The sequence below is a fragment of the Halichoerus grypus genome, chromosome 6 (assembly GCF_964656455.1).
Source record: "Halichoerus grypus chromosome 6, mHalGry1.hap1.1, whole genome shotgun sequence".
Taxonomy (NCBI): domain Eukaryota; kingdom Metazoa; phylum Chordata; class Mammalia; order Carnivora; family Phocidae; genus Halichoerus; species Halichoerus grypus.
In genome coordinates, this window is record NC_135717.1 from 156,220,953 (window position 1) to 156,247,373 (window position 26,421).

Sequence of the window (26,421 nt, forward strand, 5' to 3'; positions counted from 1 at the left end):
TCTCCCTGACTTTATGTGATACATATAATACATATGTAATATATATAATATGTGTGTCATTTACCAGATCTGTCCACTATGGCACCATAATCTTGACTGCAATCATTCCTTGTGTTCTTCTGCTTCAGATACTCTATCTGATAACACCTGTAAGTACTGTTTATTGAACTAACCATAGCCAGGTCTGTTGCTGTTAGTAACTCTACAGATCAGTGCACATATGGGAACTTTAGGGAATACATCTTTCCTCTACTGCTCACTCTGAAAACTATGCCTGCTACAAGTGCAAAGAAATGCCTTCTATTTCCTCCTGAGTTAAAAATTTTGTCACAGATTCTGTGGCAATAGACCCTTCTGGTCTGAGTAGTGTCTCAGAATGTTTTTCTGCCATTACCTCCATACACACAACCTCTGAGCTGTACTATCAAACCACTCTCCTGGATATGGTGGCCTAGCCTTTGTTTTTCAGTTATTTTATACCCATTAGCTTTCTCCCTCAGTCTGGCCTGCACTTTTCTTCAACTACCTGGTATATGACTCTTTATCCTGAAAAAAAAAAAAAAAAAAAACTGAGTTGCAATTTCATCTCCCTTGTGAAGCCCTTCCTACCACAACCACAGTTTCTCCTTCCTTAACATGTTGAACATATTGCTGTTCAAGCAATGACCACGAGTAATGTGATTTGTCATTCACATGACTATCCATCCTAATAATCTGTAAACTTTTTAAGAAAATACATCACATCATCTGTGAAGAGAGAGAGTTTGACTTCTTCTTTGCCACTTTGAATTCCTTTTATTTCTTTTTGTTGTCTGATTGCTGAGGCTAGGACTTCTAGTGCTATGTTGAACAATAATGGTGAAAATGGGTATCCCTGACCTTAAGGTTCCTGACCTTAAGGGAAAGCTCTCAGTTTTTCCCCACTGAAAATTATATTTGCTGTGGGCTTTTCATAGATGGCTTTTATGATATTGAGGTATGTTCCCTCTATCCCTATACTTTGAAGAGTTTTAATCAGGAAAGGATGCTGTATTTTGTCAAATACTTTTTCTGCATTAATTGAGAAGATCATATGATTCTTGACTTTTCTTTTATTAATGTGCTCTATCACATTGATGGATTTCTGAATGTTGAACCACCCTAGCATCCCAGGAATAAATCCCACCTGGTCGTGGTGAATAATCCTTTTAATATACTGTTGGATCCTATTGGCTAGGATCTTGTTGAGTATTTTGGCATCCATGTTCATGAGGGATATTGGTCTGTAATTCTCCTTTTTGATGGGGTCTTTGGTTTTGGGATCAGGGTAATGCTGGCTTCATAGAACGAGTTTGGAAGTTTTCCTTCTATTTCTATTTTTCGAAACAGCTTCACTGGAATAGGTATTACTTCTTTCTTAAATGTTTGGTAGCCTGGGAAGCCATCTGGTCCTGGACTCCTTTTTGGGGGGAGAAGTTTTTGATTATTGCTTCAATTTCCTTGCTGGTTATTGGTCTGTTCAGATTATCTATTTCTTCCTGCTCAGTCTTGGTAGTTTATAAGTTTCCAGGAATGCATCCATTTCTTCTAGATTGCTTAATTTGTTGGCATATAGTTGCTGGTAATAAGTTCTAATAATTGTTTCTATTTCCTTAGAGTTAGTCGTGATGTCTCCCCTTTCATTCATGATTTTATTAATTTGGGTCCTTCCCTTTTTCTATTGGGTAAGTCTGGCCAGAGGTTTATTGATCTTATTAATTCTTTCAAAGAATCAGCTTCTAGTTTCATTGATCTGTTCTACTGTTTTTCTGGTTTCTATTTCATTGATTTCTGCTCTAATCTTTATTATCACTCTTTTCCTGCTTCGTTTAGGTCTTATTTGCTGTTCTTTCTCCAGGTCCTTTAGGTGTAAGTTTAGCTTTTGCATTTGGGATGTGGAAAACCCAAAAGACTCCACCCTGAAGTTACTAGAACTCATACAGCAATTCAACAACATGGCAGGATACAAAATCAATGCACAGAAATCAGTTGCATTTCTATACACTAACAATGTGACTGAAGAAAGAGAAATTAAGGACTTGACTCCATTTACAATAGCACCAAAAACCATAAGATACCTAAGAATAAACCTAACCAAAGAGGTAAAGGATCTGTACTCTAGAAACTACAGAACACTTATGAAGGAAATGGAGGAAGACACAAAGAGATGGAAAGACATTCCATGCTCATGGATTAGAAGAATAAACATTGTTAAAATGTCTATGCTGCTGAGATCAATCTACACTTTCAATGCAATCCCTATCAAAATACCATTGACAGCTTTCACAGAGCTGGAACAAACCTAAAATTTGTATGGAACCAGAAAAGACCCTGAATCACCAGGGAAATGTTGAAGAAGAAAGCCAAAGCTGGGGACATCACAATGCCTGACTTCAAGCTATATTACAAAGCTGTGATCATCAAGACATCATGGTACTGGCACAAAAACAGACACATTGATCAGTGGAACAGAATAGAGACCCCAGAAATGGACCCTCAACTCTATGGTCAACTAGTCTTTGACAAAGCAGGAAAGAATATCCAGTGGAAAAAAGACAGTCTCTTCAATAAATGGTGCTGGGAAAATTGGACAGCCACATGCAGAAGAATGAAACTGGACCATTCTCTTACACCATACACAAAGATAAACTCAAAATGGATGAGAGACCTAAATGTGAGACAGGAATCCATCAAAATCCTAGAGGAGAACATAGGCAGTAACCTCTTCAACGTTGGCCACAGTGACCTCTTTCAATGCATTTCTCTAAAGGCAAGGGAAACAAAAGCAAAAATGAACTTTTGGGACTTCATCAAGATAAAAAGCCTTTGCACAGCAAAGGAAACAGTCAACAAAACTAAGAGGCAACCCACGGAATGGGAGAAGATATTTGCAAATGACATTACGGATAAAGAGCTGGTATCCAAGATCTATAAAGAACTTCTCAAACTCAACACCCAAAAAACAAATAATCCAGTCAATAAATGGGCAGAAGACATGAACAGATACTTCTCCAAAGAAGAGATACAAATGGCTAACAGACATATGAAAAAATGTTCAACATCACTAACCATCAGGGAAATACAAATCAAAACCACAATAAGATACCACCTTACACCAGTTAGAATGGCAAAAATTAACAAGACAGGAAACAACAAATGTTGACGAGGATGTGGAAAAAGAGGAACCCTCTTACACTGTTGGTGGGAATGCAACTTGGTACAGCCACTCTGGAAAACAGTATCAAGGTTCCTCAAGATGTTAAAAATAGATCTACCTTATGACCCAAAAATTGCACTACTAGGTATTTACCCCAAAGATACAGACATAGTGAAAAGAAGGGGCATGTGCACCCCAATGTTCATAGCAGCAATGTCCACAATAGCCAAACTATGGAAGGAGCCAAGATGCCCTTCAACAGATGAATGGATAAAGAAGATGTGGTTCATATATACAATGGAATATTACTCAGCCATCAGAAAAGATGAGCACCCACCATTTGCATCAACATGGATGGAACTGGAGGGGATTATGCTAAGTGAAATAAGTCAAGCAGAGAAAGAGAATTATATGGTTTCACTCATATGTGGAACATCAGGAATAGTGCAGAGGACCACAGGGGAAGGGAGGGAAAACTGAATGGGAAGAAATCAGAGAGGGAGACAAACCATGAGAGACTCTGGACTCCAGGAACCAAACTGAGGGTTAAGAAGTGAGGGGAGTGGGGGGATGGGGTAACCAGATGATCGGTATTAAGGAGGGCACATATGGTAATGAGCACTGGGTGTTATATGCAACTAATGAATCATTGAACATTACATCAAAAACTAATGATGTACTATATGTTGGTTAACTGAACAATAGAAAAGAAAAAACATCAAAACAAAAGAAAAGACATCACATCATCTTTATATTTGAAACTCCAGAATCCTATACAGTGCTTGATATATGTTAGGTCCTCAATAAATGTTTAGTCAATGAATGAATAAATGACTCAATCAATTAATGATTAGAGTTGGTAAGAATATGGTACTTGCAAAGGCCTCATTTGGCCAAGATTGAATTTCTTCTTTGCCAAAATTATGTTAATCACCAAAAAGGCTGGCAAAAGAACAAAACCTAATTCTAAAGTGACTACATAGGGGCGCCTGGGTGGCTCTGTCAGTTAAGCATCTGCCTTCAGCTCAACTCATGATCCCAGAGTCCTGGGATCAATTCCCACGTCCGGCTCCCTGCTCAGCCAGGAGCCTCCTTCTTCCTCTCCCTGCTGCTCATGCTCTCTCTCTCTCTCAGATAAATAAATAAAATCTTTTAAAAAAATAAATAAAGTGACAGCATAGTCATAGCTTTATCACTACATATTAGGCAACACATATTATTTCATGAAATATTTATGTATGAATTATAGTATAACTGTTATAAAAATATAACATTTTCTACCTATTTGAAAGAACATGTAAGGTAGCAGTTGCAATATAATTTCTAAATGTTAAATGTCACTGGCAAGAAGTGTTCCAAAAATCAAAAATAAGAAAATACTTAGGAATAAAATTTAACTAAGGAAGTGAAAGGTCTCTACTCGGAAAACCACTAGACAATGGTGAAAGAATTTGAAGAAGATAAAAATAAATGGAAAGGTATCTCATGTTCATAGATTAAAGAATTAATACTGTTAAAATGTTAATACTACCAAAGTCATCTATAGATTCAGTGCAATCCTTATCAGGATTCCAATAACATTTTTTTTTTTACAAAAGTAGAGAAACACTCCCAAAATTTATATGGAACCATAAAATACCCCAAATAGACAAAAAAAAAAAAAAAAAAAAATCTGAGAAAGAAGAACAAAGTAGGAAGCACCACGTTTCAAGTTATACTATAAAGCTACAGTATCAAAATAGTACAGGTACTAAAACAGAAAAATAGACCAATAGAAGAGAATCAAGAGCGCAGAAATAGACCCAAGCACATATGGTTAACTAATATTTCACAAGGGAACCAATGATACTCAATGGAGAAAAGACAGTCTCTTTAAGTTATGGTGCTGGGATAATTGGATATTCACATATAAAAGAATGAAATTGAACCCATATCTTATACCACTCACAAAAATTAACTCAAATGGATTAATGATTTAAATGTAGGATCTGAACCCATAAAACTCCTAAAAGAAAACATAGGAATAAAGCTCCTTGACATGGTCTTGCTAATGGTGTTTTGGAGATCACACCTAAAGCACAAGCAACAAAATAAAAAAATAACCAAGTAAGACTACATCAAACTAAAAAGCTTCTGCACAGAAAAAAAAATCAATAAAATGAAAAGACAACCTATGGAATAGTAAAAAATATTTGCAAACCATGTATCTGATAAGGAGTTGGTTTCCAAAATATATAAAGAACCCACATAACTCAATAGCAAAAAAACAAATTATCCAATTTTAAAGTAGGCAAAGGACCTGAGTAGGCATTTCTCCAAAGAAGATATACAAAAGGTCAACAGGTGCAGAGAACATAATAAGATGTTTAACATCACTATTTATTAGGGAAATGTAAATAAAAACCACAATAAAATACCACCTCAGGCCTGTTAAAAGGGCCATCATCAAAAAGATGAGATAATAAATGCTGGCATGGATGTGGAGTAAAGGGAACCCTTATACACTGTTGGTGGGAATGTAAATTGGTACAGCCACTATGGAAAACAGCATGGAGGATACTCAAAAAATTAAAAGTAGAACTATCATATGCTCCAAAAAGTACTCTTCTGGGAATATATTCAAAAGAAATGAAATCACTAACTTTTCAGATACCTGCATATATATCGACAGATGAATGGATAAAGAAAATGTGAGATATATATATATATATATATATATATCCATTATATATATATATATATATATAAATGGAATATTACTCAGTCATCACAAAGAATGAAATCTTGCCATCTGCAACGACATGGATGGAACTAGAGGGGATCATGCTAAGCGAAGTAAGTCAGTCAGAGAAAGACAAATACCATATGATTTCACTCATATGTGGAATTTAAGAAACAAAACAGATGAATACAGGGGAAGAGATGGAAAAATAAAATAAGATGAAAATTGAGAGGGAGGCAAACCATAAGAGACACTGAACTCTAGGAAACAAACTGAGGGTTGGGTGGAGGGGAGGTGGGTGGTAGGATGGGGTAACAGGGTGATGGGCATTAAGGAAGGCACTTGATGTAATGAGCACTGGGTGTTATATGCAACTGATGAATCACTAAATTCTACCTCTGAAACTAATTTTAAAAAGATATCTGCGTCCCTATATTAACAGCAGAATTATTTACAATAGCCAAGACATGGAAACAACCTAAGTATCCATCAATGGATGAATGGATAAAGAAATACACACACACAAAGGGATATTATCCAGTCATTAAAAATAGGAAATCCTACCATTTGCAACAACATGGATGGATCTTGAAGGCATATGCTAGGTGAAATAAGTTAGAGTAAGAAAAATACTGTATGATCTCACTTATATGTAAAATCTTAAAAAAAGAAAGAGAGAGAGAGAGAGAACAAATTCATGGAAAAAGAGATCAGAGGTGGAGTTGGGAGATTTGGGGAAGGTGCTCAAAAGTACAAATTTCCAGTTATAAAATAAATAAGTAGTAGTGATGTAATGTACAACATGATGATTATGGCCAACACTGCTATAAGATACATAAAGTTGTTAAGAGAGTAAATTCTAGGAGTTCTCATCTGAAAGAGAAATTTTTTCTTTTTTTCTTTCTTGTTATTGTAACTATATGAGGAGATGGATGTTAGCTTAACCTAACATGATAATCATTTCACAACATATGTAAATCAAACTATCCTGCTATACCCCTTAAATTGATGTATGTCAATTATTTCTCAATAAAACTGGGAAAAAATGCTAGAGCATATGATATTGAGTTGCCCTTTTTTATCTCTCTGTGATAATAAAGAAGACAAATTACAACATGTTAATTTGAATAGAAAAAAAGTTAATTGATTTTAGCATAAGAGAATAAAAATTGATGTCATTGATCACACACACAAAAGGAAATGGCCCCCAAAAATAACAATACAAGTAAAATCACATCTTTTATTGTTACAAATAATCACTTAAGTTCCCACCTGCCATACAAGCAGGAAGTCCAATATTCTCCTGTCAAGGTGTCCCTGCCAATTGTTCAAGAACTCCTGAGAGCTTCCAAAGGTAATTACCTTCTCTTCCCTTTCCAGGTGCACAGAGAACTCTGAAGGTCACCACCACCACTGCTCCTCACAACACATGGTGTCAGTGTCAATGCTCATCCTCACACAGTGCCATAATCCATGGGCTCATGTCCACTCTAGGTGATGTGATGCCATGTCTAGGTTCTTTGGTCCCATCCCCTCAGTGCTCCAAGACTGTAACTCCAGTGGACATCTTTCTCAGTTCACATAATTCCCACTTCTTAGGGCACAAGTTGGCATACGAGGACCTAAATCTATCCCTTCCCCCCAAGGAGATAAGGCCTAAATCATCCCTACACCTAAAACCATCCCTACCTCTGTCAGAGGATGAAGCTTCCTCCCTGCTACCCAAAATACAAAACGTCTCTTTACACCCTTTTTTCCTGATCATTCAGGTTACCTTATCCACGTTATAGACTGAATTTGTCTCCCCCACTCCCCAAATTCATATGTTGAAATCCTAACCCCCATCGTGATAGTATCAGGAGGTGGGGCCTTTGGGAGGTAATATTAGATCATGAGGATAGAGCCATCATGGCTGGGATTAGTGACCTTATAAAGAGACCCCAGAGAGCTCTCTTGCCCCTTCTGCCACATGAGGACACAGAGGACAGACAGACATCTATGAGGAAACTGGACCTTACTAGACACCAAATCTGCCAGCATCTTGATCTTGGACTTCCTAGCCTCTAGAACTGAGAAATAATTATCTGTTGTTTATAAGCCACCTAGTAAAGCAGTCCTATCTATAGTATTGTGTTACAGCAGCCTGAAAGATTAAGACAGTGCCCAAAGCTACCTTTCTGAGAAAAGCTAAAATTAGTGATTACCATGTGATCGTAGTCCTTGTATAATCTAGGTGCTAACAGGTAACCTCTGTAGGTAAAGAAATGGGAGGCAGGAGGTTTCAGGCATGATATTCCCCAGGCAGGACATCCAGCTACGTAAAGAGGAACATCAGGCCTTTGAGGCAACTGTGTTTTATTTCCATAGAAGACAAGAGAAAGAGAAAGAAGTATATCAAGAGAAGGTATCCAGACTAAGAAGAGTCTTCTCAACAGTGCAGTATAGGTAGGCCCGGACACATGAGGCAAGAGAGTGATTTGGGGCAATGTTCCTGGCTAATTGTCCTTTAAAGACTATGCATCTTTAGAGAGATGAGGCCAAACTCGTTGTTTAAAATCACTGACTAATGTTCTTATCAGCATCTAGTTTTCCCTGCTCAAATCTGATTTAAATTGTCTAGAAACAGAGATTCTTCAGTGAGATCCTAAAATATATGTCATTACATGCGATTTGCTTGTCAGACATTTTTGCTTGAAAAATAGAATCTTTTCAGTTGGTAAAGTACAGAATGGACTTGCCAATATTTTACCCCCTGATAAACATTGGTAATTTTACTATCTACAAATAGAGTCATCAAGACAGATGCCTTTGGGTGATTGAAATCCCTCTGTATGAAATGTTATTTACTGGCTGAAGAGTCTTGAAACTGATTCTATTTTTCTAAGTCTCTCACAGGTGAGCCATCACCACAAGCTACAGGCTATGAATGTGTGTAAGGAGGTCTTTTCCATTCTTCTGAAAATGCTCTTCACAGTTGATGAGATGTATTGTGCCAGAGAGACCCTTTTCCCTACAAATCTTCACAAAACAGATTCAGAACCAAAAATAAAAATTAAGACACATAACAACGTTCTCTCCCCCGCCCACCCCACTCTCCCTCATTTTCCCTTTCCCTCTTGCTCTTTCTTCTCTTTTTTTCCTTTATTTTCTTCGGTGATTCTGTTAGGATCTTTCTCCTTTCAAGTTTACTTAACCCTGAAATCCTATAGAAATTGCCTGTGAAAGTAGGGAAGTTGAGATCTGTGTTTTAATACTCGTACCTGTAGAAATAATTCTAGCAAGACAAAAGCTCTCAGAACCCACTAGGAAGCTCCAGATAAACTGTATTCTCCTTGAGGGTTGTGACTGTACTTAGAGTACACTTTTCTTTGCTACCCAGAATCCATTTCTCCACTTCTGGTACTACTTTCACGTGGCAAGTTTCTTGGGTTGCAAGAAACGTAAACCAACTCTGCTAACTTAAGCAAAAAGGATTTTATTTGAAAAGTATATGGAGGAATTCCCAGATGAAGCACTTGGCTTGAAAAGGCCGGAAACCAAGAAAACTCTGGGAGTGTACGTCAGGTATCCTGAGAACTAGCTCTTCAGGCCACCATTACTGATGATGAATCAGCAATTCAGGTTTTTTGCAGTTTGGCTCAGGATCGAAATTCTAAAGAGAGAACATCCAACTGGTTGTGCTTGAGCCTGTGTGCAGTCTTTATAAGGGAAATCAGTTCACAATCCCTCCATATTTTACCTAATGTGTTCACAAGCCCTTGCAATTCACAATCCCTCCATATTCTACCTAATAGGTTCACTGTAGCTCCCCAACATAAAAGGGGCTGCTGTCGCTAGAAAAGAAAGGAACAGATGCTGAGGAGCAAAAGGGGGGAAAAAGGTAAAAGACACAAGCTCCAGGTGATCTAAATGCCTCTTAAAGAGGCTTCATTGTGTCATATTTTTCTGGCATTCCCCAGAGCACCTAGGCACAAAGTACAGAACACAGAGTAAGAACTCAACATATATTTAACTGATTGGTTTCCATCACCACTCACCAGACTATTACCTGCATGAGGTCAGGGACCGTGTCTTTTACGTATGACTCCTATGTATCCTCAATGCTTAGCCCAGTATTTTGAATAGAGGGCCCTTAATAAATATTTGAAAAATGAACGAATGAATAAATGAATTTTTTAAGCTATCCCCAATAGCAAGATTCATTCACTTTCCTTCCTCTTTTCAACTTTTTGCCCCTTTCCCTACTCATTTTTCTCATTGATTCATCTCCTGCTCTCCTTAGCTTTAGCTGGAGCCAGTTTTTATACCAGAGACATAATACTCCAAATTTTAAGGACAAGAAAATCCACAAGACCCAAAGAGCTTTACAGGAGCACCGTGTTAGTGCCAGTCTGGATTATTCCAACATATTTCCTATCATCTGAGCAAGAAAATTTGGAATAATATGTTTTTTAAAAATCAGCTTGTAAGCAAATTGGAGACTCTTTACAAAAATTTGCTCTCAGCAATGCACCACAGGCAGATCACATTCTCCATATGCTTATAACAATCTCAAGATTCAGAAAAGCTGCTTATTATGGGAGATAGCAACTTAGAAAACCCATTTTGTTGGAAAAAACTCCAAGCCAGAAATACCCTCAAGATCTAATATCTGAATTTGGCCTTTAATGTAGCCCAACTTTGCTTTAAAAAGAAACGAGAGAGAGATAGAGACGGTAGTAATAATAATTGTGTTCTTGATAGTTCATTTAATAGTTCAAACCTTAATTATATTTTGTCATTTGGAAAGGTACACACTCCCAAGGAGCATTCTCTCCACAGAGCTGTTAGCTGGCCTTCCAGTCACAAGGAGCCTAACTAGCCCTTTTGTACAATTAACTGAGTTCAGTGGATACTGTTGCTGCTACTTGGCATGGCCCTGTGTTTTGACAATGCAATTTCGATTTATGACAAAATTTGCTAACATACAGGGTGAGGTCGTAGGGGAAAGGTCAAGGGACAGCTTCATTAGAGGCCTCAGTCTTCCTCTCCTGTCTTTTGAAGGAAAGTATTTGCCGGATAATATGGGGTTTAATTCTCTTTGCAAGTTTATTGTGTAGTGGATTTGGTAAATAAGTCGTGGGAGCAAAAGGTGAAAAACTTAATAACTCCAGAGGACTAGTAGAAAGTACTAGACTATATCAGAAATTCTTGAACTTTAATGTGCATACGTGTCACCTGGAGATTTTTCTTAAAAATTCAGATTTTGATTTGATGAGGAGGCCTGAGTGTTTGCATTTCTAACAAGCTCCTGCATGGAGCCACTGCGAAGGAGGGAGAACCTGAATGATGAGTTCTGATCCACCCAAAGCGTTATAATTCAGTCTGCTTAGAACATTCTCCTTTCTTGCTAAAACTTTTGACACATTGTCCTCGCATGCCCCAATTTTCTTTCAGACTTCAGACTGTGAAAATTAGCCGACTCAAAGCATTTCCTCTTCAATCCGTCATCCCTGCATTTTTTGATTTCCAGAGTTTCACATCCCACCCTCATTTTGCGTGAGCTATGAACCTAATGTTATGTTAGTTGTTCTTTTCATAATTTCTTTCCTAATAAAATTATCTTCACCCTCAGATACACGTAAGGCATCCTTTAAAGCATTTGCTCTTCTATTTACACACACAAAAAAAAGGCGGGGGGGGGGGGGAAGTGGCGAATACAAGAATAGTCCACTTTTTCCATTAGAAGAGCCATAATAATTTGATTATTTTTAAATTTCAACCCAAACCCACTGAGGACAAAAGAATCTCTGCTCAACCTCTATTTCTCCCCTCTTTGACAACTCACTATCATGCAGTGGCACTTTTTCATCTCTGTTCAGAAATGGAGATGACATTCCATCCACCGTGAACTTCTTTCCCCAGTGCAAAAGAGTCATTTCAAAGAGGCTCGTTAGCTACTGTCAGGCTCCTTGCAAATGCTGGGCAGAGACGAAACACTCGGCCAGAGCTGCTGCCCGAGTTACCAGCTCGCAGCACATCCTTGGGAGATTTCCCCCAGTCCTCCTGGGACCAAAATAGTTAAGTTCATGGCTCCTCCTGCCCTCTGTACTAGAGTGGATTGATAGCACACTGCTTTTTTTCTCCTCCAAAGATGACGTCTGTCACCAGACAGGGGGATCAGAATTGTAATCCTTCTTAGATTCTGTTGAATTGGAGTTTACTGCTTTGACCTTTGCAACAATACATATTTTTTTGAATGACTGCATGTTCCATTTCTTCAGGGGATTTGAAGCGATGAGGGCCAAGGAGCTAGCGGTGGAGGGGGGTGGGGATGCTGGAGGAAGGATCTAGAGTGATGGTGATGTGGTTTTTGACCTTCTAGACCAGGGATTTGTAATCTTGTGACTGAAGATATCCTGTGGCTACACAGATTAACATTGCAGAGGTTAAGAGGCAAGCCTGAAGTGCATGTAGCAGGGAATGAGGGAGTTTTTCAAGTCTAACCAAGTGCCATATTGAGGACGATGATATCATCCATAATGGCTGTCTCTGGCACGCCATGTCAGCCTAGACTATTTTTCCTCCATATTACACCCTCTGCCCACTAAAAATCTCACTGGGCTTATCCACATGCCAGGATGGGACATTATTCATCAGATAAGGAGCCATGGGATGCCAGCAGAGGTTGAACGAGGCGTAGACAGGCTGCCCATAGATGTTTTTGTTACTATGACTGGGTAACCATAAGCCAAGCTGGAGAACATAAAGCCACAACATAGCACTACTAATTGCCTGTGCTTCTTATACTTCATGATTTTTCAGTTCCGACTTTGTGGAGAAAAATACCGGCATCCAAATTCAGAGTCAAGGTACATTTGTAGGTGCCTCTCTGTGCCTAGCACTGTTCCAGGCCCCAGGAGGCCTGACAAGCGCCAGAGTGGGTCAGCCCCGGGGAATTCACAAATCTGCCTCAGTGCAATTATCTCAGGCAATTACTGAGCAGGGTTTTCTTATCTGTTACAGAGAAAATGATTTCTACCTCACAGGGTTGTTATGAGGATCAAATGATTACATAAATAGGTAGATAGACATTGATATAGGTAGATATAAATATACCTTAGAATAGTAATGTGAGCTATTAATATTATGAATGCTGCATTTAATTCTTACAACACTGAAGGCAGACTTTGTCGCGCTAATGTCCTGGTCTGTTCAGGCTGCTCTAACAAAACACCCCAGAGACTAGGTGGCTTGTAAACAACAGCAATCACAGTTCTGGGGGTTAGGAAGTCCAAGATCAAGGCACAGGCAGATTTGGGGTCAGGTGAAGACCTGCCTCCCGGAGGGCTATCTTTTTGCTGTAGCCTCTCCTGGCCAGGGTGGCTAGGAGCTCTGCAGGGCCACCAATCCCATTCATGAAGGCTCCACCCCCATAACCTAAGCACCTCCCCGAGGGCGGCTCCACCTCATAATACCATCACATTGGCCGTTAGGATTTCGACATGAATTTGGAAGGGACACAAACATTCAGACCATAACAGCCTTTTTCACAAATGAGAAAGCTGAGCCTCAGAGAGAGAGAGATTGCCGAAGAATTACATTAACTCTTTCAAGCCATTTGATGTCCTGGAGTTAGTAAGTCCAAAGGAATAAAGGGAGGCCCCCAAAAGGAATAAAGGACTTTGCAACAGTGCCAGTAGTTGCTGAATATTCCAGAATCCCAACTTAGCAGGGATTCCTTCCATTGGCCATGTGCAGCTTCTGCTACTCACTAAGGTTTGGTTAATTTGAAGAATACAGCAAGTCAAAGGAAATTCTCATGTGTTAATACCTGGGGTATCATCCACCCAGTTTTTTGGGGGGGGAGTATTTTTACTTGTATGAATTTATTTCATAGAAAAACTCACGCAGATTTGCAAAGTTACGGGTACAGGATGCTCCTTGCTACTTTCTGATCATTATCAAAACAAACATAGATACCAAGAAATAACCTAAATATCCATCAAAAGGTAGCAGTGTATATTCATTATGGTACTTTTTCTCTCCAGCTTTATTGAGATACTATTGTCATATAACATATGTAAGTTTAAGGTGTACGATATAATGATTTTTGTACACGAATATACTGCAAAATGATTACCACAATAATGTTAGTTAACACCTCAATCCCCTCACATAATTACCATTTTGTGTGTGTGTATGTGTGTGTGTGTGGTGATAACATGAAAGCCTGATTTTTTTAATCTCTTTTTTTCCACCCATCTTGATATCAGGCCCTATGTTCTCTGATGATCAAAATCTTGTGAAGAGAAGTTACTCGGGGAAATACATAAAATGTAGCAATTACTGTATGTGGCCAGAACTGGATCCGGTCTATCTGGGCTTTGTTTTTTGTGTGTTTATTTATTTTCCTTACCCTGCTCAGTACCAACTCACAGACTAAGTGTCAGCTCTACTGAGGATTTCTATATTTGCGAAAGAAGTCCACAATTTCAAAATAAGTCCTGGAAAGATGGTGATATAAATAGGCCTTCAGAAACTTGGGGAAGTTAGAAAGGAGAGACACATTTGTGGCTAAAAATGTCCTAGTTGGAATGCTGGCAGCAAAGTAAGAGGTAAGGTTAGCAATGAAGGAATGAGCACTAGGTGGCCAGTCTGTGGTCGTTTCTCTTCTTTATTCAACAGATGATGGCTGAGCTCCTACTCTGGGACCCTGTGCTAGGATTGTATTGAGAATAAATGAGAGAAATAAGAAGCTGAAGGAGAATGGGTCTCCTTGAAGGGGGGGAGGGAACCTCTTACCCATATAACTGTTATAATATAGGGTCCCATCCTTCCAGTTCAAAACCCAGTACTAGCCCACCATTTCTCCATTCCTCTCTAAGCTTTAACCGTCCAAACCAAGCTTCTTACTCTCCTCTGTGATGCTGTTCAGCATGGAACACTGACTTTGGCATGCCCCCGGCTGGAGGGCTAGTTTGACCAGCACTGAGTAGTTGTGTTACTTCGGGCAACTTGCTTACACTCACTGAACTTCTGTTTGTTCATCTGAAAAGTAGGGTTTATAATACTCACTTCTTCGGGAGATTATTAGGAGTGTTAAAGATGGTTGATGTCAAGAACTTAGAACAGAAATCAGGTATATACTACGTGGTGCACACAGAGCACTTGTTCATATATCCATCGTAGTCAGGCTTTTGGGTTATTAACAGTAACAAATACACTTACCTGGAATATTATTCAGCCACGAGAAAGGAGGATATCCTGCCATTTGGGACACGATGGATGGACCTTGAGCACATTTTGCTAAGTGAGAGAAGTCAGAGAAAGACAAGTATGATATCATTTATGTGTGGAATCTAAAAAATTCAAAGCTGTAAAAAAGAGAGTAAAATGGTAGTCGCCAGGGGATGGAGGCTGATGGTGTTTAAAGGCACGAACATGTAACGAGTAGTAAATAAGCCATGCAGAGCTAATGCACGGTATCATGAATATAGACAATAATATTACAATTATGTAAATAGTGATAAATATCACTACTGCAGCGATCATTGCTTGGAAGTGAAAAGCTCCCACACGAAAGGACGAATCAAGTGCCCTTCAGAGTCAAAGATGGCAATGAATATGTGTGGCTGGCGAGACCAAGAAAAACCGTCATTTCTCTTTTCCTGCGTTAGCCTCACCGTCTGCGAATTAACAGACCAGCTGGAGAAGATAATAGTAGCTCAGCTTTGCTATGATTCTAAGAAACGCCCTGGAGGAGCATCTACTTCTCAGACTCAAGTGTAGGGAAATCCTGGTTAGGGTGGGTGGGGAGGAGGGTTAGGGGGAGGGTCAGGAAGAGGGGCCGCGTGTGGCCTCTCCCCTCGACAGGCCCCTCACAGCACAGCTCTTACTAGCCAGCACCCTCACGGCAGTTCTGCTCAGTACTTTGCAGAAATAAGTTCAAAACATGGGCCAAGTAGAAAATCAGCAGATACAAGCCAACGCCAGGTCAAGTAAGACAAAAACTAACGGCTAAGCGTGGCGAGTCAGGCCCGCTCCCGAAGAACAGGGCCCTCAGAGAGGGGAGTGGGAACGCGGGCCTTCCACGGCGCCCTTCCCGGCGTCGCAGGGCCAGCTCACACCCCATCACCCCTGCCCCTGCCACCCTTTCAGGCATTTGGGGATGCTCTCCCTTTTACTGTGATTTGAAATGATTCTGTGACTCAGTTCTATTGTTGTTCTGTGTCCGGTGAGTAATGAAACATTTTTAACAGCATCTTTTGGGCGCCTTTTCCTTTGATTTTTTCCAGCTTAATGACATTATTGGGAAGGCTTTGGGGACTCTTATGCAGATGTACTTCCTGGCGAAGTTGCTGCTTCAGGAGAAGTCATTACTTTTGGTGGGGCCCACAGGCACTGGAGAGGCTCTTACAAACAGCTTCCTGTGACAGTTACCTCATGAAAAATATGTTATATGTCAAATTAACTTCGCAGTGCAGACCTCAGCTAAGCAGGCCCAGGACATCTCCCTAACGGAACTTGAAAGGTACCCAGAGTTTTAATTAAAATCAAGAATGTAATCGTGCTTAGTTTACTCCTCAGAGATTATCCACAAAATAATATGAAGCGCTCGCCTTCGGTTTCTGACAGAATAAATGAAACTTGATTTGTTCCTCCCTGTAATGTTTATTACCGGGGAAACTACATTTTAATTGTTGTTGACAAATATTCTGATTTATGGGGTGCATAAAATGGAATGCAGTCTAGATAGCATGTGTCTACTTAACTTTTCCTTTGCAAAATTTTGCTTCGGGAGGCTGTGCTAGCTATCTGTCATGGGTATTCTTTAGGCCAAAGCATATTAAAGTAAATCACCAGATTGGATCTTGACTAGTAAAAAGAACCATCTGTTAGGGAAAGATGTAAGCAGTGGGCGATAGAGGCGGTACTTGCCAACACAGGGAGGGCAAAAAGATCAACTGGAAGAATGGCAGTGTCCAGGGGATTCTATCCAGAAGCTGGTTAGCTTTCCAGCCTCCAAATCATGCATTTTTAATTCATCACATGGCAAAAAGACAAGTCAGACACTAATTGGCACCATAAAAGAAAATTTGTACCATACCAGGAACTGTTCAGTCAAGGGGACTTTGCGTCCCAGTCCACATGGGCCATTTTGTATTCTGTTTAAACTTTAGAACTGAAACTGGAGGATGCAGAGGTGGCTCAAGAATCTATTTAAGTCATAGATTCCATTCAGGATGCTAGTTCATTACGAGAAAAATATTTGGGGGTAAATATGCCCATGACCCTTTTCCAAATAGAGTTAGAATATAGTAAATACTGGCATGTATGGAATGTCCCAATTTACATATATATATATGTAAATTATGTTATACACATACACACATACATAAAATTTTTCAGGTGTTAATGACAAAGTATTTGCTATCATCTCAACAACTGCTTCTGAGAATGGCCATTTTTTATGTGTGTCCTTAAGGAAACTAGAAGAACTATTGACTAATTTTAATGCTATGTGTTAAATGTACATTAATATATTTGAGAACTATTAAGATGAAGAATCTTAAGGCTCACAGTATTTCTTCCCACTAGGGATAATTAAGCCTCAATAATACACAAAAGTATTGCTCTGTTCTTCCGGGTCCTTGTCCCAGAAAAAACAAAATGAATGTTAATGGAGGGTCCTCTTTGCCCTCGATATGGCTATGGATGATTATGTACTTTGCTTTCAAGATTTTTCTTATGGCTGCTTTCTCAAACTTTATATCCCAACACGCTTTGCTTTTGTTACATTTTTAGCTCGAGAAGCTCTTTCAAGCATAATTAAATCATTTAATGTTCCTGAGTGTTATTTTCCTCCTTAAGAAATGCAATTTCATGTCATTTCTTTAATTTGAACTCCTATTAGTGTTTCTGCCTTAGAATATACCTATCTTTATGAAGCTCCTGCAGGTACATTTCCAACACCTGGGATTTTAAGAAGTTAACCCAATACTGCCCCTCTGCAGGGCCAACCTTTGCTCCCACTAGTGTAGTTTCTTTGGTACATTTTGAGACAAACGTCACTGCAGAGACTCAGCATTACGTCTCAGCCAGCTTCTCCATCCCCGTCTCCTGGGGAGAGAACAAGGTGACAATCAAGCCTTTCCTGAGGTGACTTTGGTGGAGTTCAAAGAGAAAAATGGATTTTTCTCTTCTTCTTTAGCCTTGAAATTTTTCAAATCTTATGGAAAATCTGGAACAGAAAGCGAGAGCACTTTGACCATAGAGGCATGAGAAAATGGTTGGGGTTCAGAGGGGCCATTGCAGAACCTGGAGGAGAATTTGGGAATGACTGCTCAATTTGGCAACTTTACCAAAAATGGAGTGGTATCAAAAATAGTTGCTGTCTTAGTCAGCTCAGGCTGCCATAGCAAAATACCACAGACTGGGCAGCTTCAAGAGCAGAAATTTATTTCTTCCCCATTCTGGAGGCTAGACGTCCAAGATCAAGGTTTTGGCAGGTTCGGTTTCTCCTGAGATTTCTCTCTTGGCTTGCAGATGGCCACTGCTCACTGTGTCCTCACACAGCCTTTCTTCTGAGTGTGTGCATCCCTAGTCCTCTTCCTCTTCTTCTGAGGACACCTGTCAGATTGGATCAGGGCCCACAAATATGACCTCACTTAATTACCTCTTTAAACACTTTATCTCCAAATACAGTCACATTCTAAGGTATGATGTGTTAGGACTTCAACATATGAATTTTAAGGGGACACAATTAAGTCCATAACAACTGCAAATACTCTTAAGTGTGGTGAGAGCAGCCAGTGTGTGGGAAATTAATTAAATATGCCCAAGATGCAGAGCACCCCACCAGACAACAGGAATAAAGGAGGGCCCATCCTTTGGACTTGAAGTATTTTATTTCTGAGCCCTGAATCTATGGGATTCACAGCCCAAGACATTATCCTTCAAGAAAGAAAAAGATTCAAGAAAAGGATAATCAAAGCTAAGTAACTGTTCATAGGTTGTTCCTGGTTAATCTAGCCTCAAATTCATTCTAAGCCCAGTATTAGAGCACTGGATAAATCTTCTCACGGCGGCTCTAGACCGTGAGCTCCTCTGAGGCAGGGACTCTGAGTCACACATCCCTTGCGTCTCTCATGCCCAACAAAGGACCTGACACATTGCGGGGGGGGGGGGGGGGGGGGGGAGATGTGTGAGAGTTTCCTGAATGGAGGCAAAGCCCTTGTTAGCAGAGCAAATGAGGAGAGTGTGAAGAGCCTCAAGTCCTGCTGATTTCATTATATTACGTAGAACTACCTGGTATTTCTCTCAAATTAGAGCTTTTTCTGCCAGAGTGGTATTTGAAATAGAATGCATGACAACCGTGAATAAAATCAAGAATTCACTTTAAAATTCAATGTATTCATTCCTAGTGTTTACTCAGAAAATATTTGCAGAACCTATTAAGGTATTAAAAGTTTCAGAGGGAATTAACATCCCCTTGAGGATATCAGTGGCCTCATGGAAAGAATCTAAATATTCCTCCAAAACTCACAACCCTTATCAAACTTCAACATACTACTTCTTTTAAATTTACATCCTTTCTTAGAGTAATATACAGTATGCACTTTATTCTCTTGCTTCTATACCTTTTTACAATTGTGCCAGATGGAAATTTCCATGAAGCTTCTAATCTTACCCCTATTGGTTTTATTAAATACTAACCATTTAGTCAACTCACCCTCAGACAAATAATTTTTTCTTGTTAATGATCTTTGATTTTTATATATTAATGTGGCAATAAAGGGAATCTTAGATGTTTTAGGTATACCATATTAATTTTTCAGTTGAAGACTTCACTGGTAAGCATCCTGTGGAGCCCATGAGAGAATGAGGCCCATCCTTTCTTTTTCTTTCTTTTTCTTTCTTTCTTTCTTTCTTTCTTTTCTTTCTTTTTCTTTCTTTCTTTCCTTCCTTTCTTTCCTTTCTTTTCTTTCTCTCTTTCTTTTCTTTCTTTCCTTCTAACATAAATTTTGTCCATGACTTTATTTCTATAATTCCATGAGGTCAAGCTTCTTGAGAGTTTGCAAAGTGAATAGACAATATAGATATCAAAATAAAAGTACTGGATTCCTCGACATTTACATCAAGGTCCTAGTTGATCAGAGGCCTGTCCTTTAGACTCAAAGTATTTTCTTAAAAGAATAGCTGACGTAAACCCTGGCTCTACTCTCCAAAGTTTCTTTTATTTCTCCTAAAAAGTCAAAACACCTTCACACACATTTTCTTTTATCTTTACAGTATCCCTCTCAGGAAAACCAATTGCTGTGCCTCTGTTTTGTGAATGGAAACACTCAGGAGATATCCGCAGCTTTCTTACAAGACAGTGTGCACAAAGCTGGGCTCATGCTCCAGGTCTTTGTCACCTTCAGGGGCAGAGCTGACTTTAACTGCTTAGAATGGAATCTTACTGAAGGCACCTGTAACCTATAGAGCTCCTGGCACTTGGTGGGCACTCAGAGCAACACAACTTGATATGCAATAGATTTCAAATCAACTGAGCTTCAGTTAAAAATTCTCTACAGTGGTTCAAGACCACTTGTAAGGAAAGCCCTCCTATGGATATTGTTTTCATGATAAAAAATTATCAGGCAGATGCCGAGAGATATTGAGCACGTTTTCATGCGTCTGTTGGCCATTTGGATGTCTTCTTTGGAAAAATGTCTGTTCATGTCTTCTACCCATTTCTTGATTGGATCATTTGTTCTTTGGGTGTTGAGTTTAAGAAGTTCTTTATAGATTTTGGACACTAGCCCTTTATCTGATATGTCATTTGCAAATATCTTCTCCCATTCCGTTGGCTGTCTTTTGATTTTGTTGACTGTTTTGCTATGCAAAAGCTTTTTATCTTGATGAAGGCCCAGTTCATTTTTGCCCTTGCTTCCCTTGCCTTTGGTGATGTTTCTAGGAAGAAGTTGCTGCAGCTGAGGTCAAAGAGGTTGCTGCCTGTGTTCTCCTTTGGGATTTTGATGGACTCCTGTCTCACATTTAGGTCTTTCAACCATTTGGAGTCTGTTTTTGTGTGTGGTGTAAGGAAATGGTCCAGTTTTCCCAACACCATTTGTTGAAGAGACTGTCTTTTCTCCATTGGACATTCTTTCCTGCTTTGTCGAAGATTAGTTGACCATAGAGTTGAGGGTCCACTTCTGGGCTCTCTATTCTGTTCCATTGATCTATGTGTCTGTTTTTGTGCCAGTACCATACTGTTTTGATGATTACAGCTTTGTAATAGAGCTTGAAGTCCGGGATTGTGATGCTGCCAGCTTTGCTTTTCTTTTTCAACATTCCTCTGGCTATTTGGGGTCTTTTCTGGTTCCATACAAATTTTAGGATTATTTGTTCGACTTCTTTGAAAAAAGTTGATGGTATTTTGATAGCTCAGCATCAGGGAAATCCAAATCAAAACCTCAATGAGATATCACCTCACACCAGTCAGAATGGCTAAAATTAACAAGTCAGGAAACAACAGATGTTGGCAGGGATGCGGAGAAAGGGGAACCCTCCTACACTGTTGGTGGGAATGCAAGCTGGTGCAGCCACTTTGGAAAACAGTATGGAGGTTCCTCAAAAAGTTGAAAATAGAGCTACCATACGATCCAGCAATTGCACTACTCGGTATTTACCCCAAAGATACAAATGTAGGGATCCAAAGGGGTATGTGCACCCCAATGTTTATAGCAGCAATGTCCACAATAGCCAAACTGTGGAAAGAGCCAAGATGTCCATCGACAGATGAATGGATAAAGAAGATGTGGTATATATATATATATATAATGGAATATTATGCAACCATCAAAAGGAATGAGATCTTGCCATTTGCAACGACGTGGATGGAACTGGAGGGTATTATGCTGAGTGAAATAAGTCAATCAGAGAAAGACATGTATCATATGACCTCACTGATATGAAGAATTCTTAATCTCAGGAAACAAACAGGGTTGGAGTGGGGGGGGGTGGGAAGGATGAGGTGGCTGGGTGATAAATATTGGGGAGGGTATGTGCTATGGTGAGCACTGTGAATTGTGTAAGACTGTTGAATCACAGACCTGTACCTCTGAAACAAATAATACATTATATGTTTAAAAAAAAAAAAAAAGAAGAAGAAAAAGAAGATAGCAGGAGGGGAAGAATGAAGGGGGGGAATCGGAGGGGGAGACGAACCATGAGAGATGATGGACTCTGAAAAACAAACTGAGGGTTCTAGGGGGAGAGGGGTGGGAGGATGAGTTAGCCTGGTGATGGGTATTAAAGAGGGCACGTTCTGATGGAGCACTAGGTGTTATACGCAAACAATGAATCACGGAACACTACATCAAAAACTAATGATGTAATGTATGGTGATTAACATAATAAAAATAATAATAATAATATAAAAAAAGATTAAAAAAATTATCAGGCAGAGCCCACATTTAGCAATCTGGAGAAGACAGTTGGGAAGAAGCATTCATCATCTCTGCTCTACAAGGAACAAAATAGTACTACTATTTAAAAGATGAAAAAGACTTTTTCTCTCACTGTAGACAAGTTATGTGTGGCCCACCACAGGAGTCTCTATGTTCAGTGGCTTTTGTTGACACTATCTCTAGATGAAATTTATTTTAGAACCATGTGAACATAGAACCTTAAGGTTATAAGAGGTCTTAAGGTGCATCTTATCCAGGATTCCATTCAGTACTTGAATTTCTTCCATAATATCCCCCAACCGATGGTCACTCACTCTTTGCTTAAACACTTCAAATGCTGTTAGAGATCACTCCTATGAACATCTCTGACTGATGAGGGACTTCCATAAGTTCCATCATCATACAATGAACAGAAATGTCTAACCTCAAGCTATTATTCCAGTTCCACCTGGTGGGCTCCCAGAGAACTGATCTAATACTTCTTCTACAAAATAGTACTTTTAATAGTTGGTGTTACAGATCCTTTCTCATTTTCTCCGGGCTGAACAATCTCAGCCTTAATAGGACATGGATTCAATTTACCACCTCTCTTGTGGTCATACCATTGAACGTATACATTTTAATATTTATTCATTGACAGATACTTACTGAATGTTTAGTGTATGCCAAGATCTCTCCCAACATGTCCATGTCTTCTTGTGTGAAGCCAAGAACCTAAAAATCAGGCTGTGGTCTATAGCTCTACTAATAGAAAACAAAATCTTGGTCAAGTCATTAGTATCTTCCTGGACAATTTCTATCAGAATATCATTTCCCATTAAACTGGACACCATATTTCTATTAATATCACGAAAAACTAAAGTGATTTTGTTTCATTTCTATTTTTGGTGGTTGTTGATTTTTTAGTGAGAAATAATGGTGGTCATTGTGGTACTAGTCCCCAAATCTCCATGGCTTAACCCATAATAGGTTGGGTTTTTTGTTTTATTTTGTTTTGTTTTTTTGACTCCTGATTTTATTATTCAATTTCTCTTTTCTATTTGAAGTAGTCTTCGGTGGCTGGGAAGCCTGGCCTCCCAAGACCAGAGTCAGTTGGAGCTGGTTGTTGTTGGAAGGGGTTGGGTGGGGACAGGGATGGGGGCAGGGAGACCCTGCTCTGTTGGCGGTCCTGGGTGGAGAAGACGAACTGCACTTCACAGAGCCTGGGGTGTGGTGGGAGGGGGATGAGGCAGGAGCAGCAAGCTGGGGAGATGGGACCCACCTCAGTCCCCAGCTTCATTCTCTTTAATGTTTCCCCACTGGTGACATTCTCTGCAGTCTTGGAGGCCTTCTTTTTTTTTTCTTTTTCTGGGTTTTCCAACTTGCAGAACTCTGGAGGAGGGCCTTTAGCTCTGCATCCTGGACCTCCATCTCAGACTTGTAGAAGTCAGGTTCAAAGGGACCACTGGTTATCCGCGTGGGGCCATTGGGCATGAGCAGGACTGTAAATGTAAACTGGGCAACAAATTCACCCTCCTTCTCATAGAGAACATTAAATGACTGCAGCAGTTCATGTTTGGCATACTCCACCACACCCATCCAGGCCGTCTTCTCATCTTCACATGCTCTTAAAGTAAATGGCATGGCATCAAAACGCCTTTCAACCTCACTGAAGAAGGCACGCGAAGTTTTCATTTTCAGGCCATACTGTTTAGAAGGGTCTCGTTTTGTAAATGGTGGTTCTCTGCCCTGCATCCTTGGCCTTGCCCTCTCCTGAGCTGACAAGAACATCCACAGCATATACTTCATGTACCTCAAATTCAGCTTTTTCATGGTCCTTCTTCTGCTCGTCTATGGGATTCTGGATAATGGTTTTCTCTCCATCGATGACATGCTGCTTCAACTGATGGGACAACATACCTTCTATTGGTGTGCAATTAAACGACTGGGCAACTTTGTTCCAGGCTTCTGTCACTTGTGTGTTCTGGTTTCCAGGTTTGACCAGGCATAGGGCAGCTTCAGCACAAAGGTGAGCTGCCTTAATGACATCTGCTTTCCGCCCTGTTACTTGGGTCCCCTGAGCTACATCAACCACGAAAGTGTGAGCCACATTAGTGATGAATCCATCCAAATGGACCCCAAGGTCAATTTTTACCAAGTCACCTTCCTTGAGAATATAGTCCTGGTCGCTCTTCAAAGGAGAGAAGTGACATACACAATTATTTACTGAAATGCTGGTGGGAAAGGCAATACCTTTCTTCATTTCTTTTTCTTTCTTGAAAATTTTCCCTGTCTCTTCCATAATCATGGCATCACCTTTCTCACACAGGCTCAGTACCGACACACCTGAGCAGGATGCTTCCACCAAAGACCGAAGTACCTGGTTGGCGATGTCAGCCCCCATCTTATACTTGGTCACGACCAGGTCCTCGGTGATAGTTTGCTCCTGCTGCTTGTCCTCGCCCGACACCTTCCCACCACCACCACTGCAGCCTCGTTCTCCCTGAGCCGCCGCCTCTGTCTCCCTTCCCAGCCAGAGGCTGTGGCTAGAGCCCCTTCAATCCGCGAGGAGAGCGCGAGCGAAAGCGCGAGTTAGCAAGGGAGTGGGCGGGCGAGTGAGAGCGAGAAGCTCGAGCGCGCGCTAGTTTGGGTTTTTTCTCACTTCTCAGGTGACGTGAAGTTACAGATCAGGAGGTAAGGGCAGGGGAAGGGCTCTCCTCAACATTCCTTCACGGACCCGGGCTTTGGCACTTCCTAGGTCCTCAGAGTGCCCCACTGGGTCTAGCCCTAAGTCAAGGGAAAAGTGAAATTATGGAGAAGACTTAGTGCTCTTACCTGCCTTGGCCCAGAGGAGAAGCACATTTTCCTGTGTTCCATTGGCAAAAACCAGACACAAGAGAGGTTGGGAAATGTAGTTTAGATGAGGCCCCGAAAGAAGAGAGAAACTGAATTACGTTGATTACAGCAGCGTCTACACAGCTTTTGGGGGGCAGCTGTCTCCCATCGTGGCCTTATATAGAACTCACTGTCCATTCAAAACCTAAATCTCTTACAAAAAAACCACATGAATTGTACTGTCCTGAATTTGTGCAGTTGGTTTATTAGACTCAATAGTTGATTTGTTAAATTTCTGTCTGATTTGATTCTGACCATTTGTTTTGTTTTGTTTCCAATCTTTATTCTGTCACAGGTTATATTTACTATCACTTCTGCATTCATATCATCTTATCATCTGTACATTTCATAATATTGTTTTTACATCCTCATGAAAAGCATTAACTGAAAAGGTAAATGACCTGGCCTGGAGCAAAGGACTATGGCACACTATTAGAAACCCCCTTCCATGGTAACAGAAATGAGCATTCTTTGTATTTAGTTATTGTTATTCTTCCAATTAGGAAGCCATTTAGATAGATAGATGATAAATATTCTTCTAATTATGAAGCCATTTAAATAGATGATAGACAGATGATAGATGATAGATAGATGATATAGCCGTGTTGCTAAAATACATATCGCTTCCTCATTCCCTGTTTGAAATCCATCATTCAGTTATTAAATGAACAATTGTTTTTACCCTTTACTGTGGGCTAGGTACCTTGCTAAGCTTTTGGTCCATATCTGCTTAATCCTCACAAGTACCTGTAAGGTAGTTATGCTCATCTTACAGATTTAGGGAGATAAAGAAATCCAGCCAAGCTCAGTAGTTTGGAGTCAAAATGTAAACTTTGACGTCTGCCTCCGGAGCCTACTTTCGTATATGCTTCCCTACCTTTCATACCTCAGGGGGTCTTCTTCCCTGTTCTCCTCCCTCTCGGGCCGGAGATGGGTTCAGGTAGGGAGAGACGCATAACCTCAACAGTACATATTGCAATTATTCTCAGGGACCACTGTTATGTTATCATCACTCATTGTTTTCCCAAGATCCAGTGTCAGACAAACCAAACCACGGGTTTCTCCATATCCAGTAGATGTTTTTGCTGGCCTTTTCTCTTGGCATGCTTTGGCTCTGTCGGCCACTCCTGCTCTCTTGAAATACTTCCTTTCCTCAACTTCAGCGATACCTCACTCTCATTTCCTTCCCTGCCTCTGGCCATTCCTTCTCGTCT

At 40.1% G+C, this 26,421-nt stretch overlaps 1 pseudogene; it reads right to left on the bottom strand.

The window, feature by feature from the left end:
• Nucleotides 1–23,306: 23,306 nt before the first annotated feature.
• On the bottom strand, nt 23,307–24,869 carry LOC118549020 (proliferation-associated protein 2G4 pseudogene; annotated as a pseudogene).
• Nucleotides 24,870–26,421: the final 1,552 nt, after the last annotated feature.